General features: G+C 40.3%; 1 long non-coding RNA gene across 1 annotated transcript; it reads left to right on the forward strand.

The window, feature by feature from the left end:
• Positions 1 to 1,589: 1,589 nt before the first annotated feature.
• Positions 1,590 to 4,518, forward strand: LOC124274555. The gene is made up of 3 exons (XR_006897975.1): positions 1,590 to 1,684; positions 2,099 to 2,187; positions 4,248 to 4,518. It is a non-coding gene; the product is annotated as an uncharacterized LOC124274555 (long non-coding RNA).
• The last annotated feature ends 11,571 nt before the right edge of the window (positions 4,519 to 16,089 follow it).

Below are 16,089 nucleotides of genomic sequence, written 5' to 3' on the forward strand. Positions count from 1 at the left end.
TTAAGTATGACGTTTTAGCGAGGTTTCCGTTACCAAACGTCGTTAGTTTAGGAGCTTCATGGTTAACTCTTAAAAAAACATCTGTGGTAATTTTAATTACCTCGCGAAAACTCGGCAAAATTGACACTTATTTCACTCTGAATAAAACTCGATAAAACATAGTTTGAAGTTTAATCTTATAAATATTCCCAGGGGAGTTGAGCCTGTCATCTTAGTAGTTTGTTGTTTAACGCCGCACTATTGCAGCCATTACAGGCCTACTACGTCAGAAGGAGTGTAATTTCAATAGGCCTTGATCCGTAGGCCATAAAGGTATGTATCTTTTGAATGGGTGTAAGGGACCTACATATTGATAAAACAAGAGTCTTTATTTCTGTTCTACAGGCTGTGAAGAATCATGCCGCTTCTCCTATGACCAGAGCTTTAATGAGTACAGCAACAGATGTGACCAAAGCGCCTCTGGCAACATCGTCGTCACCGACCGCGCCCACTTCGACGGCTCGTCGTTCCTATCCCTCCCAATGTTCCAGCAAAACCCTCTTCGGCCCGCGTTCGCCATGGCATTCATCTTCAAGTATACGGGGCAGCGCACCTTCCGTGACGTCGCCATACTCAGCAACGGCTGCGTAGATGCTCCACCCACCATGGAGTTCAAGCTGCGACCGGGACGGCATCATAATCAGTTCGCTACGACGACTTTCAGTCTTAGGATGACAAACGACGAAAGAGATATGAACATCAGCGTGAGAAATATCAACGTGGTAAGGTTCATGTTCGTAATAGCGGCGGGGCACGCCGGTATGGTCAGGTGTCCTCTCGTCACGCCGACTGGCATAGGTTCGAATCCCCATATGGGTAAAATGTGTGAGGCCATTACTTGTGTCCCACCACGCACTCACTTATGGAGGGGCGATGGGGTAGCCTACTGGTTAAAGCATTCGCTCGTCACACCCAAGACCTGGGTTCGATTCCCCACATGGGTACAAAGTGTGAAGCCCATTTCTGGTGTCCCCCGACCTGATATTGCTGGAATATTGCTAAAAGCAGCGTGAAACCATACTCACTCACTTATGGATAATACCAGTCAAGAAACAAAAACTCTGTTAAGTTAGTGAGTATGACAAGCGAACGCTCAAACCATACCCGGTTCACCCCAAACTTCAATAAAGTAAATAAAGTAGGAGAGGATGGGGTATGGGGATGGGGGTGGTGGTGGGCATCATTTAAAGTGTTCAACCACATGTGACAGATAACAAGAAAATCTGTATGTTCGATCAGTATGTTCGATATTTACCCATTTTCATTTTAAGAGTGGCAGTCACTCATACCCTTTTAACCCACATGGGTGATGAAACCACAAAAAGAATCGTACAGATGTGAATGAGGGACCGTCTAGTGGATAGGGCGGCACAGCGTCTGTCCAGACAATGGAAGGTTGGTACTTCGATCCCCATCCACGCATGCAAACATATGAAAGTGTACGCTCATAAATAGCCTATATGACTAGAACATACCTGAACACGGCGTTAAATTCAGTTATATCTCACCTGTCAATTGAAGTTAATTACACATTTTCTCCCTCTCTTGTAGAACGTCCGGGAGGAGGTGTTGGTGCAGATCGCCCAGAACGAGACGGCTGTGGAAGTCCAGGTGGCAGGCCAGCCCAAGCAGACATTCGCTAAAGGTGAACTGATACCTCATGGACCTTATACTAACAACATTATTGAATGGAACAAAGCTTTCAAAATGTCCCCCTGATCTCGTACAGGTATTACGAGCATATTCCTCGATTTCCTTGTGCAACAAGCAGAGTGTACGGAAAATGCGAGCGTATGTTCGAAATCTCCAGAAATTACGTCATGATAAAAACAATGTTTTATCGTCCTCGTTCTTCATCATTCTTTGCGTATAGCTATGTCAAAAGGTCAACCTGACCACCGACCAGTCATGTAGTTTCTATATCTAATAATTGACTTTACAAATCGAATCAATGTTGGGAAACCGGATGTGTCACATCGCAGTGAAGAGTTACTTCCCTTACATGCCCTTGAGCCATGTATTGTTTGTATCGCTGGTCTACACATTGTTTGTTCTGCAGATATCAACGACTACATCGGGCTCAGTGACTGCCCACTACAGATTGGGGCCGGCAAGGGCCTTGAGAACTATGTTGGCGAGTTCGACGAGGTATCTATACCTGTATTCTTACAGAAAATCTGAGATGTACAGCTTGTTCAGCTTGACCTTTTTATGTGGCTACTAATGCATTGCGTGACCATGTCACAACTGGTTGGGTCTATTATTGTCAAGGGGTGCACCTTTGTCAGTTGATTGTCCACATGTCCGAAAAGCCGAGACAAGGTCGCCGTTTGACATCTCAGTGTCGAGAAATCGCCAGCAATGTCCTAACTTTCTTTAAAAAGAAGGAGCTACAGATGGTTTAATGTTTCCGATTCGAGATGTAACGAATCCATGCATGCATGTTTCGCACGAACGCAACATTAATAACATTCTCTGCTCCCCTATTTAATGAAGTTAACTTGACCTGTCGTTTGTGCCATTTGACCTCCCGGGCCATGCATATGTAGAGTAGCTCAGGTCAAGCTGAACAAGCTGTAGTGGTGTAATGGAAACAAACATTGAACGTTAACTCCTCAAACCAGTAAAATACATTCCCACTCTCTTACACACAGACGTACACGTGCACACACACTCGCGCGCGCACGCACGCACGCACGCACGCACACACACACACGTTCATTTAAAAACGACGGATATGTCCTTTTAGTGAAATGAAATAGATCATGGGACATTGTACCATAAATATTTTTATGTTTTTCTCAGTGCTGTTTAAAGTCTAAAACTAAAATTCGCCCGTCACCCATTGCCTCGAGTATACAAACTAACATTTTTACAATGTGATAATACTGACCATGGTACGAACATGAAAATACCTTCACACATATGTCATTATATAAGTGAAAACTCTTTGATAAATGTGACACATTGCAATGCACATTTCTAATGATGTAAAAATGAATGACGATAAGAACGCGTCAAAGTAGGCATGAAGGTACGTAGGTACTTTATTCAGCATGTTAAAAAGGACATGATTACTCATGATGTGTCAATATAGGTGCATCCCATGATAGATGATGCTTTGTTTCCTGCATAATGTCTGCCTAATCTATCTCGTTCCTGCTATAATGCTTGTACCCCTTTGTACACACATCCTGGAAGAGGACGAACACTCCTGATTGAGACTGATGTTATAGAATACCGTCACACCTTAGTCATCAAGTGTACATGACTAGAAAATGCATTTCCTTGATAAAAAAGACCATATGATGTATCCGTGTATGCAACGTCCATGCACCATACACGTATGTGTACGTGTGCGTGTGTGAGATTTGATGGATATCTGAGTGTTCAAACATGGATGGCATATCATACTGATTTCACAGCTGCCATTGCAAATAATTGTGATGACGTGTCACTTTATTCCCATAATCTGATACTTCTTCAACGATTCCTAGATTATCAAGAGTTAGCGAGGTTTCATTTGAAAAGTTTTCAAGAAAGTATTTCGTGGGATTTGTGTATGTTAACTGTCAGATTTTCAAGAAAGTATTTCGTGGGATTTGTGTATGTTAACTGCCAGATGGAGTGAGTTTGGTTACACTGTTTTGAACAGTATGGAGTGAGTTTGGTTGCACACTGTTTTGAACAGTATCCCAGGTTTCATTTAAAAAGATTTTCAAGAAATGTTATTTCACACTGTTTTGAACAGTATCCCAGGTTTCATTTAAAAGATTTTCAAGTATTTGTGTTAACTGCCAGATGGAGTGAGTTTGGTTGCACACTGTGAACAGTATCCCAGGTTTCATTTAAAAGATTTTCAAGAAAGTATTTCGTGGGACTGTTAACTTGGAGTGAGTTTGGTTGCACACTGTTTTGAACAGTATCCCAGGTTTCATTTAAAAGATTTTCAAGAAAGTATTTCGTGGGATTTGTGTATGTTAACTGCCAGATGGAGTGAGTTTGGTTGCACACTGTTTTGAACAGTATCCCAGGTTTCATTTAAAAGATTTTCAAGAAAGTATTTCGTGGAATTTGTGTATGTTAACTGTCAGGTAGAGTGCGTGGTAAACACTGTTGAACAGTTTTTTAGGTATATCACGTCATGATATATGTTTGATATATGTTTGATATGTGTTTGACAATTGTATGTTTGATATATGTTTCAGTTTGTATATTTCCCGTGTGTCAATCCCGGGTTCTTCAGCATCTCCAGCCTGTTCTGATGTCAGGTGCCACATAACCCAAACACGACCTAAGCATACAGGGGCGTGTACTGCACGCCGGTCGTGCCCTTCGTATTGAACTGTTGATATATGTCTTGCCATGATAATACAAAATATCCCAGTGTACGATTCGCAACGAAGAGTCCTTTTCCACCATCAAATTATTGTTTTTACTTTTCATAACTCAAAAAGGAGAACTGATGTTAGCATCATTGTCAACATATTGCTCAATAAAATGTCATTTTCTAATGTTTTATATTGAATGGTTTCTCTCTGCCGATCGTGTGTTAACAAGTTACATTATGATGATGGTTTGGATGGTTTGGTGTGCAGTTGGGGTTGGGGTGAAATGGAATAAATGTTATTACTGTGTGCTAAGCTTTCGTCATACACTACAGAACATCTGCTGTATTCTGTAGTATGTACCTCTCACACACTACAAGTCGTATTTATGTAGGGTAATGGTATGATATGGACAATCACTAACTGCTCATGGTCACTACAGGTCCTGCACTGTATCTGGCGAGATACGGACTGATAGTAACTAGTATATACTACAGATCCTGCACTGTATCTGGCGAGATACGGACTGATAGTAACTAGTATATACTACAGGTCCTGCACTGTATCTGGCGAGATACGGACTGATAGTAACTCATATATACTACAGATCCTGCACTGTATCTGGCGAGATACGGACTGATAGTAACTAGTATATACTACAGATCCTGCACTGTATCTGGCGAGATACGGACTGATAGTAACTAGTATATACTACCGGTCCTGATCCTGCACTGTATCTGGCGAGATACAGACTGATAGTAACTAGTATATACTACAGATCCTGCACTGTATCTGGCGAGATACAGACTGATAGTAACTAGTATATACTACAGATCCGTCACTGTATCTGGCGATATACAGACTGATAGTAACTAGTATATACTACAGGTCCTGCACTGTATCTGGCGAGATACGGACTGATAGTAACTAGTATATACTACAGATCCGTCACTGTATCTGGCGAGATACAGACTGATAGTAACTAGTATATACTACAGATCCGTCACTGTATCTGGCGAGATACGGACTGATAGTAACTAGTATATACTACAGATCCGTCACTGTATCTGGCGAGATACAGACTGATAGTAACTCATATATACTACAGATCCGTCACTGTATCTGGCGAGATACAGACTGATAGTAACTCATATATACTACGGATCCGTCACTGTATCTGGCGAGATACAGACTGATAGTAACTCATATATACTACAGATCCGTCACTGTATCTGGCGAGATACAGACTGATAGTAACTAGTATATACTACAGATCCTGCACTGTATCTGGCGAGATACGGACTGATAGTAACTAGTATATACTACAGATCCTGCACTGTATCTGGCGAGATACAGACTGATAGTAACTCATATATACTACAGATCCGTCACTGTATCTGGCGAGATACAGACTGATAGTAACTAGTATATACTACAGATCCGTCACTGTATCTGGCGAGATACAGACTGATAGTAACTAGTATATACTACAGATCCTGCACTGTATCTGGCGAGATACGGACTGATAGTAACTAGTATATACTACAGATCCTGCACTGTATCTGGCGAGATACGGACTGATAGTAACTAGTATATACTACAGATTCTGCACTGTATCTGGCGAGATACAGACTGATAGTAACTAGTATATACTACAGATCCTGCACTGTATCTGGCGAGATACGGACTGATAGTAACTAGTACATACTACAGATCCGTCACTGTATCTGGCGAGATACAGACTGATAGTAACTAGTATATACTACAGATTCTGCACTGTATCTGGCGAGATACAGACTGATAGTAACTAGTATATACTACACATCCTTCACTGTATCTGGCGAGATACAGACTGATAGTAACAAGTATATACTACAGATCCTGCACTGTATCTGGCGAGATACAGACTGATAGTAACTAGTATATACTACAGGTCCAGCACTGTATCTGGCGAGATACAGACTGATAGTAACTAGTATATACTACAGATCCTGCACTGTATCTGGCGAGATACAGACTGATAGTAACTAGTATATACTACAGATCCGTCACTGTATCTGGCGAGATACGGACTGATAGTAACTAGTATATACTACAGATCCTGCACTGTATCTGGCGAGATACAGACTGATAGTAACTCATATATACTACAGATCCGTCACTGTATCTGGCGAGATACAGACTGATAGTAACTAGTATATACTACAGATCCGTCACTGTATCTGGCGAGATACAGACTGATAGTAACTAGTATATACTACAGATCCTGCACTGTATCTGGCGAGATACGGACTGATAGTAACTAGTATATACTACAGATCCTGCACTGTATCTGGCGAGATACAGACTGATAGTAACTAGTATATACTACAGATCCTGCACTGTATCTGGCGAGATACGGACTGATAGTAACTAGTACATACTACAGATCCGTCACTGTATCTGGCGAGATACAGACTGATAGTAACTAGTATATACTACAGATTCTGCACTGTATCTGGCGAGATACAGACTGATAGTAACTAGTATATACTACAGATCCTGCACTGTATCTGGCGAGATACGGACTGATAGTAACTAGTACATACTACAGATCCGTCACTGTATCTGGCGAGATACAGACTGATAGTAACTAGTACATACTACAGGTCCTGCACTGTATCTGGCGAGATACGGACTGATAGTAACTAGTACATACTACAGGTCCAGCACTGTATCTGGCGAGATACAGACTGATAGTAACTAGTATATACTACAGGTCCAGCACTGTATCTGGCGAGATACAGACTGATAGTAACTAGTATATACTACAGATCCTGCACTGTATCTGGCGAGATACAGACTGATAGTAACTAGTATATACTACAGATCCGTCACTGTATCTGGCGAGATACGGACTGATAGTAACTAGTATATACTACAGATCCGTCACTGTATCTGGCGAGATACAGACTGATAGTAACTAGTATATACTACAGATCCGTCACTGTATCTGGCGAGATACAGACTGATAGTAACTAGTATATACTACAGATCCTGCACTGTATCTGGCGAGATACGGACTGATAGTAACTAGTATATACTACAGATCCTGCACTGTATCTGGCGAGATACAGACTGATAGTAACTAGTATATACTACAGATCCGTCACTGTATCTGGCGAGATACAGACTGATAGTAACTAGTATATACTACAGATCCTGCACTGTATCTGGCGAGATACGGACTGATAGTAACTAGTATATACTACAGATCCTGCACTGTATCTGGCGAGATACAGACTGATAGTAACTAGTATATACTACAGATCCGTCACTGTATCTGGCGAGATACGGACTGATAGTAACTAGTATATACTACAGATCCGTCACTGTATCTGGCGAGATACAGACTGATAGTAACTAGTATATACTACAGATTCTGCACTGTATCTGGCGAGATACGGACTGATAGTAACTAGTATATACTACAGATCCTGCACTGTATCTGGCGAGATACAGACTGATAGTAACTAGTATATACTACAGATCCTGCACTGTATCTGGCGAGATACAGACTGATAGTAACTAGTATATACTACAGGTCCTGCACTGTATCTGGCGAGATACGGACTGATAGTAACTAGTATATACTACAGATCCGTCACTGTATCTGGCGAGATACAGACTGATAGTAACTAGTATATACTACAGATTCTGCACTGTATCTGGCGAGATACAGACTGATAGTAACTCATATATACTACAGATCCGTCACTGTATCTGGCGAGATACAGACTGATAGTAACTAGTATATACTACAGGTCCTGCACTGTATCTGGCGATATACAGACTGATAGTAACTAGTATATACTATAGATCCTTCACTGTATCTGGCGAGATACGGACTGATAGTAACTAGTATATACTACATATCCTGCACTGTATCTGGCGAGATACGGACTGATAGTAACTAGTATATACTACAGATCCTGCAAAGTGCTATACATGATCAAACGAGGTATTTACCGTAAGAGACTCTCTGTACCAATGCCCATGCACTGTGGTTTACAGTTCACGACTATGTAATAACGGTCATATACAACAGATCCTGCACTGTGTACCAAGTATCCTTGCACTATGTTTTAGAGCTCACGACTAAGTAATAACTTTTATGTACAACACATCCTATGTACCAAGTACCATAGCAGATAACTGTTATACGCTACAGATATTAGACTGTGACCTACACCCAATGGATACAGACATAGATGCCTTGAATATTTACCGCTGTATTCATATCAATTAGATTCCTGACTTTGATCTGTAGAATACATCAAATTTATTCCTCCGTCGTGTTCTCTATTTCGTTTGATTACAGTTGAATGAAACAACATCTCTTCTGAAATACTTGTATGAGGATGTTTAGCAGGTGACCACTTCTCCTCATGACTTTTCAGCCCCCCACTGATATTTCACCTCATGTGTGGGCAAGTTTATGTTCAATTAAACTATAATTATTCTGCAATTATAAGATTACCTTTCAATACATCTGCATCAAGACTTCTACTCGAGATTAAGGTCGGGATTCACGGTTTGCATGAACAACTTATTGAGCATAATACTCATTGGCGTGTTTATTAAAATGTGAATAGCACAGAAACACTATTTGGCAATCAGATGCTCATAAAAAAAGGCGTATTTAACCAAAAATAACGCGTTGGTAATGCCATGACTTGGTCGTAATTATGCTAAGAGTAGGAATGTTGCTTAAAAACGTTGACAGGCATTTTAATGTTAATCGAAAAAACAAAATTACCCCTTACAAACGTTAAATACAGGAGGGCCACACTCTTCACTTGTCAACCAAGACAACCATATTCGGTTAGTGCTTCTACGGAATCGATTCTAAACTGCCACATTAAAAGCTCTGACAATTCCTGGGTTGAGACTAAATAGTTGTAGAACCGTACGAAACCTGTTGAAGGAGAACAAAATCCGGCCCCGACCTGATGCCTAATTCTGCTTCCACATCACCGTTAGGCACGCCTCGCTTGGTGAATACAGCATGTTCTTCATAAGATACGACTAGGACAGTATACTGTACACAGATGAATCCAGGGTCCATCTGAACAGCTCCGATGGTCATGCAAAGATCTACAAGCGCCCAAGAGAATGTATTAGCGACACTTGGATTGCTCCACGTGGTCAGTTCGGGGTGGACGTGTAATGCACCCAAACACATCTCACCATTGTTAATAGGCTAGCAATTTAAATATAATAGTTCGAAATGATTTTCAACCCTTTTGGCACACAACTGAAAATTGGCCTCCAACACATTGCATAGTTTGGGGTAGCAACAATACTGTGTACTGCTATTGATGGCTGTTTCTCAAGACCTCTTCAGGTCTTCAAGCAAGTTACATTTACTTCAGTTATTGACCACCAATGGGGTCTGAAGCCCTGGGCCGAGAGTTTCGAATCTGTCTCAGAGCTAAGATAGTCATAAGTTAATGTTAATGTATGGCACTTACGATCATCTTAGCGCTAAGAGAGGTTCGAAAATCTAGGCCCAGGGCCCACTTGCAGAGAGCAATCTTAGTTACAATCAATCTTAGGGCCTTACAATCAACTTTACAATCACCATATAATTGCCCTAATCCATCTGCACAAAGCCGATCTTAGCGCGATTGTAAGACGGCATGGATTTAAGATTGGGCCCAGGGCCCCGTTCCTCAAAGCGATCGTAGCGCTACGACTGTCGTAAGTCTATGTTAAAGTATGGGAGTTACGATCATCTTAGCGCTACGATCGCTTTGAGGAACAGGGCCCTGGTCATTTACGACGTATCAGGAAGTACAATTCATATTACACACATTTGTTTATCATGATTGTCGTTTAGTTCATAAATATTTTAGCATCTAACGAATATTACTTTATGTTCAAAGATGATAATTCTAAACTAAGTGAACTAAGGCACATAAGATTCACCTGGCAGAACATAGTTTTAGAAAAAAAACCAACCTGCCTAAAGGTGTATAATTTTTAAAAACTTGGAAAGCACATACATCAGTTGATTGAAGAGGAATATTGTCATCGACTGCATACTTTAAACGTCGCTTGCTCATTTTAACGACACTTGTCCTCAGCCAAATGTTACATATTTTTTATACAATGGTCTAAGAGACAAGCAATATCATGTATATGCGATCTTTTCTGACTGAAATGCAAAATATCTCTTAATCAAATATCATTGAAGAGTATGCGTCATAAATTCGTTTATAACATTAGGAAATCGTTTATAACATTAGGAAATCGTTTATAACATTAGGAAATATTCAAACACATTATATGAATGTATCTTAATAATTTTACTATTTGCTATGAATAAAAGTATTGAAGTTTTGGAAATTGTTCAATTTCTAGAAAGAACGAACATATCTGAGTCGGTATTGGACGGTGACATCAGCGGCACTACCATCTCGGTAAAAGACCATCGTAATGCGTATAGAAAGGAAAATAGGTGTCTCCTCATCACAATGGTGGCACGAGATAACACTGAGCCTAAAACAACTGTTTTATAAAACATAAACGGTTAGCGAAATGTATATACCATTAGGTATTTCATTGGATTTGAAGGTGCGGCGGGGTAGCCTGGTTGTCAAAGCGCTCATCACGTCGAACACCCTGGTTCGATTCCCCATATGGGTACAATGTGTGAAGCCCATTCCTGTTGTCCCCCGCAGTGATATTGCTTGAACATTGCTAAAAGCGGCGTAAAACCATACTCACTCACCTACTTTACTTTCATGTATAGTAGAGATGTATATAGTTATATTTAGATCTCACTCACTCACACATTGGATATGATATCTAAATTATTTGTCATCTTTTGAAGTCAATGACACGTATAATGTATAATATTTCACTTTCGACTTTTTAGAGTGACATGTTGCATATTGCAGTTGATGTAAAGCTTTGCTGATTCACATGAGAGTTGATTGATTCAGTCAAGTGAGATTTCTTCATATATGTTAACACTGTCACGCCTTTGTGTGGCCCGAGGTGTACAGCTGTCAACGACCCATTGCCTGTCTATACCAGGACCTGACCTCAACATGGGTTGCTGTCTCACATGCATGCAATCTCTCACCTGGCAACACGAGATCAAAACAATCATTCACATTAATAAATCTCAGATATAGTTTTTGATTCTCGATAGATGCAGATGCCTAGAAAAACAGAACCGTGATTTTAGTTCAAATTCAGTGTTTAGAAAAATTGAAAAACACGTGAGCGATGACCAAGTTAATCTTTCTGACAGGTATTTTTAAAACAAACATGGCTCTCATAAATCACGTACTTCCCTGTCATGGTGAAATGTATCTTAAGGTGGAGTGTGTATTCACACAGTGAAGAATGAGTGAGTGAGTGAGTGTGTGAGTGTGGTTTTACGCCGCTTTTAGCAATATTCCAACAATATTACGGCTGGGAACGCCAGAAATGGGCTTCTCACATTGTACCCATGTAGGCAATCGAACCCGGGTCTTCGGCATGACGAGCGAACGCTTTAACTGCTAGGCTACCCATCCGCCTTCAAACAGTGAAGAGCCAGCGCAAGGTATTACGTTATATAACCATATCTATGAGTTACGTGGTATAACCATATCCATGAGTTACGTGGTATAACCATAGCCGTGAGTTACGTGGTGTTACCATATCCGTGAGTTACGTGGTATAACCATATCCCTGAGTTACGTGGTATAACCATACCCATGACTTACATGATATAACCATATCCATGAGTTACGTGGTATAACCATATCTGTGAGTTACGTGATATAAGCATATCCGTGAGTTACATGGTATAACCATATCCGTGACTTAACGTGGTATAACCATATCCATGAGTTACGTGGTATAACCATATCCATGAGTTACGTGGTATAGCCATATCCGTGAGCTAGGTGGTATAACCATATCCTGGAGTTACATGGCATAGCCATATCCGTGGTTACGTGGTATAACCATATCCAAGAGTTACATGATATAACCATATCCGTGACTAAACTTGATATAACCATAGCCACGAGCTACATGATATAAGCATATCCATGAGTTACGTGGTATAGCCATTGCCGTGAGTTACGTGGTATAACCATATCCATGAGTTATGTGATATAACCATATCCATGAGTTACGTGGTATAGCCATAGCCGTGAGTTACGTGGTATAACCATATCCGTGAGTTACGTGATATATCCATATGCGTGAGTTACGTAAGATAACTATATCCGTGAGTTACGTGATATAAGCATATCCGTGAGTTACGTGATATAATCATATCCGTGAGTTACATGGTATAGCCATATCCCTGAGTTACATGATATAACCATATCCGTGAGTTACGTGGTATAACCATATCCTTGAGTTACGTGGCCTGGCCATATCCGTGGTTACGTGGTATAACCATATCCAAGAGTTACATGATATAACCATATCCGTGACTTAACGTGGTATAACCATATCCAAGAGTTACATGATATAACCATATCCATGAGTTACGTGGTATAGCCATAGCCGTGAGTTACGTGGTATAACCATATCCATGAGTTACGTGATATAACCATATCCGTGAGTTACGTGGTATAACCATATCCGTGAGTTACGTGATATAACCATATCCGTGAGTTACGTGATATAACCATATCCATGAGTTACATGATATAACCATATCCGTGAGTTACGTGGTATAACCATATCCGTGAGTTACGTGATATAACCATATCCGTGAGTTACGTGGTATAGCCATATCCGTGAGTTACATGATATAACCATATCCGTGAGTTACGTGGTATAACCATATCCATGAGTTACGTGGCCTGATATAACCATATCCGTGAGTTACGTGGTATAACCATATCCAAGAGTTACATGATATAACCATATCCGTGACTTAACGTGGTATAACCATATCCAAGAGTTACATGATATAACCATATCCGTGACTTAACGTGATATAACCATATCCGTGACTTAACGTGATATAACCATATCCGTGAGTTACGTGGTATAGCCATATCCTTGAGTTACATGATATAACCATATCTGTGAGTTACGTGGTATAACCATATCCTTGAGTTACGTGGCCTGGCCATATCCGTGGTTACGTGGTATAACCATATCCAAGAGTTACATGATATAACCATATCCGTGAGTTAACGTGGTATAACCATATCCGTGAGTTACGTGATATAACCATATCCGTGAGTTACGTGATATAACCATATCCATGAGTTACATGATATAACCATATCCGTGACTTTACGTGGTATAACCATATCCGTGAGTTACGTGGTGTTACCATATCCGTGAGTTACGTGGTATAACCATATCCCTGAGTTACGTGGTATAACCATATCCATGACTTACATGATATAACCATATCCATGAGTTACGTGGTATAACCATATCTGTGAGTTACGTGATATAATCATATCCGTGAGTTTCGTGATATAACCATATCCGTGAGTTACGTGATATAACCATCATGTCAACATTTTTAAACGTTAGATTACCACACGTTTTGCTGTTATACCTCAATAAAATTCAGATGAAACATATATATCGCAAAATATCACATATATCACAAAACAAGAATTCTACTCACTTCTGTTTCTTATAACACTTTTCATTAAAATCCATTTTTCAAATTTGACGATTGCGGAGGGACATCAAATATGGTGACAACCACGTCAAAACGTCATTGCCAGAGAATGATCAGTCCCTTATCTACCGAAAAATAGTAATGGGGGCATAAAGAGAAACGCGGACAGCACAATTTGGGTAAAAGGTTTAATTTGTTTCCTTGCGTCACCCCGCAGAACTGCTGTCATTCGACAGTGGCCTGATGAAAGGGCATGATAATGAGCTTCTCTTCCAGTGAGTATTTATTCATAATTCGTAAGCACATTTTTAAATAACGTTCAATGTCATTCGACAATCCTATCCCGCCTCCAGATCACATGACGTGACGTCACCATGTGGTCGCTGCCTGATCCAATTATAATCTCCCCTGACAAACATTATTGTCTGTAGTATATAGACATATCATATATATATAGACAACTGTCAACCGTCATGGGTTGCAAGGTGATCCATTAGCGGCAGTTCAGTTGTGCAGTACATGTCGTTGCAATACCTCCTGGACGATAATCTCACCAGTGACTGGGATCAATCACGAATCTGACGAGTATTGTCAAGTTGTTCAGAATTGCGGTTCTGAGATATGATTTATAGCACACAGAATTAACTTTGATGCTAAGTGTGCCTTTAACTGTGTCACGTGATTGATTCAAGGTATAGTGCAGTACAGAGTTGGAGCGGCAGGTGAACACATCTCCCGGAGACGTACGGCGATCCCTCCAACATGGCTCAAGTCAGCCTCACGGTTCTTGTAGCGACATCAGTCCTACTGGGACTTGTCCACTCACAGGGGCCGAAAGCTTCATATGTGAAAAGTAAGTTCTTAAACACGGCTGATTAACTACTGGCATCATAACTGAAATGACATTAATGCGTTTCCTTGATCCACACAATTACTCACACAATTACTCTGTGACTTTACTGAAGCTTATACTCCTTAAACATTTTACAATTTATCATGTAACAGAAACATGGGTCAGTAAGTGTGAATAAGGAAGCTCTTAGCAATATTCCTGCAATATCAAGCCGGGGGACACCAGAAATGATCTTTACACATTTTGGGGAATCGAACCCGGGTCATCGGGACGAGCGAACGCTTTAACCACTGGGCTACTTGGGTCATTAAGAGCCCTGCCTGGTTTACTCAGTATCAGCATTAAATGCTGTTTAATATGTTGGTAATATGTTACTGATATCGAAACAATAAACGGATAAAGAGTACCATCAAGAACATCTCGGTGGTGTTAGATTTCAAACTTTAATTTGAGAATACGAGTAATACGAAAAAAAGGTTTTCAGTCGCTTTGTTTTAGTATGATGAATAAAGATTGATTGATGTAAGTTTTATACATTCCACTTTGATTGACTGAATAATCGGTATAGCGCATTCTTTTCTCATTAGGCGAACAGGTGAATCATATAGTGTTTAACTTTTTTATTCATGTGATACTGTACCATCTATATGTGAGCGTGATTTTTAAGGAGCAATACGCATCCGAAAAAGTAAGTATAGCTTGATGTATATTTAAGACCAAGGTACAATTTATATTTTTGTTTAACCCTTACGACTGAAGTTGATACAGATGTTTCATATCTACCATGTGTAATGTTTGCTGAGATCCTAAGCGTTTAAAATATCGTTAGATGATGCCACTCGTTTTTTTCCAGTTAACTATTCATTAAAACATGCTGATAGAAACGTATTAACGTGCGTTAATAATTTCAGGTTTTAAGTGGTTTTAAGAAAAATTGGTAAAGAGATATTTCACACTTGGTATTATACATCATCGGGGATTGGGGTAGCAGAGAGGTTATAGCGTTCGCTGTACGCGCCTAAAGCCGGGTTCGATTCAACATGGATGCATTGCACGAATCCCATTTCTGATTTCTGTAATATTGCCCAAATATTCGTAAAGTTCACCTTTTATTTCATCTGGTCAGTGAGGAATATGCTGCAACACGCTCGAAGCGATGTAAACATTTATCCCCTCAAACATACAAATTCATGAGGGCGTACTCTTGCCACAATGAAGAAACG

The sequence above is a fragment of the Haliotis rubra genome, unplaced genomic scaffold, assembly GCF_003918875.1.
Source record: "Haliotis rubra isolate DU_JTF1 unplaced genomic scaffold, ASM391887v1 Scf192, whole genome shotgun sequence".
Lineage (NCBI taxonomy): Eukaryota > Metazoa > Mollusca > Gastropoda > Lepetellida > Haliotidae > Haliotis > Haliotis rubra.